The 2180-nt window shown below is 41.3% G+C and overlaps 1 pseudogene; it reads right to left on the bottom strand.

Moving 5' to 3' along the window:
- Window positions 1–293: 293 nt before the first annotated feature.
- On the bottom strand, window positions 294–1211 carry LOC116883735 (annotated as a pseudogene).
- Between the last annotated feature and the right edge of the window lie 969 nt (window positions 1212–2180).

The raw sequence follows: 2180 nt of genomic DNA on the forward strand, positions 1-2180 counted from the left end.
TGCACATCCTATATCTGCAGTCTTTCAAGAAAACAAAATAGCTCTATGCCAGAAACTGGATTCGTAACCAACAATGTCACATCAACATGCAATGAATTGGTTCATTCTAAAGTGGTCATGGCTGTTGATGACAAGAGGCTTTGTATTTTATAGGGTACATCTTCTGGTACCCGTGAAAACAAGTTTGTTGAATGTTAACTATTTATGACACTTTGGAGTTATTTTGCTCTGACCATTTCCATTAGGTCAATATATGGTTGTTCATGGCAATACTGTACAAGGTTAAACTTTCATTACAAGAAGTAGTTTGGGGTACGACTAGTGAGATGTTGCTCACCACTAGGAGGTGCTGGGTCAAACTGCAAGAAAGAATTCTTAAGAGTGTCAAGTTTCATGATTGCAGCTTGGTTACCACAACAATAGCAATAGTTTGAGCACTGAAACTTGTTACTACACTCTGGTCATGGCACCAATTATCACCCTCCATCTCCGGCTGTTGAGGTCTGGACACAAATGTGAGGCAATTGGCATGATAAAATGTCTCAGAAATATTTTGGCCAAAAGCATAACCTGATGAGATATCCCCCAGACATCATGGTCATCTGGATCTGACCATAGCAAGTCACACATTGGACCCTCATGAGAAACTTCGTGTAGGTGTTCAAGTACTCGGATGTGATCCAGTGTGTCTATGGATGGTGGGAGACCACCACGTAGACAGATCTGTCCATCCACCAAGGCAGTGAGAGGAAGATAGTCAAAAAAGATCTGTGAAGTATTTCCAAACATTTGCATTTCTGTATTTCCTTAAACACTCATCGTAGAAATCATAAACTTGTGTGATCTGTCTGTTCTCACAATTGCCTCAGAGTATGGGGATACTTTCTTGGTAAGGAACCTTAAGAGCTACAAGCAGTGTAACTGTTTCAACTGAGTAATATCCTCTGTCCACATAATCACCCATAAGCAAGTGATTTGTATCTGGTGGTTTACCACCAATTCTAAAGAGTTCCATGAGGTCATGAAATTGCCAATATACATCTCCACACACAGTGACTGGACTTTGAACCTCTTGCATGTTGGATTCTTTTGGTCAGGATTTCTTTAGCCTTCTCACAGAGGCTCTTGACCTGGGACTCAGAGAGCTGCTCGTACTAGTTCAGCTGTTCGATCCTCTGGTCTAGCTCCTTGGTGAGCATCTTCTCATCCATGATGCCGCCCACCTGAACCGCTGCAGCTCTGAGCTGCTCCAATGCCCTGGCCAGCACTTGGGCCACAGGCACAGACTGCAGCTGCTCCCCTGGGTGCTTCCTGCGGCCCCAGGTGTCTGCTTGCCCTGGCACTGAAATGCTGGCTCGCACCCCAGTGCTCATGCCTCCTCATCTGCTAGCCCCAGCATGGGACTTGGCTTTCTGTAATGGCCAGCTGATAAACAACTTCAGCAAAGTGGACAGATGTAAAATTAAATAAATCACTAGCCTTCTTTTTTTTTTTTTTTTTACAAATGATAAACAGGTTTAGAAAGAAATTATGGAAACAATCCCCTTCACAACTATATCAGCACATATGCATAAACACACACACACACACACACACACACACACACACACACACACGAGGGGGGATCAGACTGTTAAAATCAAATGACCATGCTTTGTCTTTCTCTATCTAGTACAAATTTCCATATACATAATATCCTCATACCACCATAGAACACCAGAAAAAAATCTATCAGATTACCTGATCACAGAGAAAATTGTCCTTTCAATTTTCTCATTAGAATTTTAGAAGTAATTAAACATAGAATTTGTATCCTTCAAACTATAATGTGAATTTTTATGATTTCTAACAAACCAAAGGAAAAAAAGTCATGATAAAAGAAAATGGACATGAATTCTTAATTTCTAGATGAGCTGGGGATGAGAGAAATGTGTAATTTTCTTCTTACACCCATGCCTGGGGAAATCTTACCATTTGTTAAGGTCTGCAGGAGACAGTCTTGATCATATCTAAGTCTGACTCTGAGTCAGAATATCCAGGCCTTTCCTGTGAGTTAGGCTCTGCTGGCCCTAGGCTGTTCCTGCTCTTTACTCTAGATGCATTTTTGCTGGTACAATGGAAACCCACACGTCTTGGATTTCCAGAGATCTTCCTCTTATAGTGAAAAAATATAAACTTAT

The sequence above is a fragment of the Rattus rattus genome, chromosome 14 (assembly GCF_011064425.1).
Source record: "Rattus rattus isolate New Zealand chromosome 14, Rrattus_CSIRO_v1, whole genome shotgun sequence".
NCBI lineage: Eukaryota > Metazoa > Chordata > Mammalia > Rodentia > Muridae > Rattus > Rattus rattus.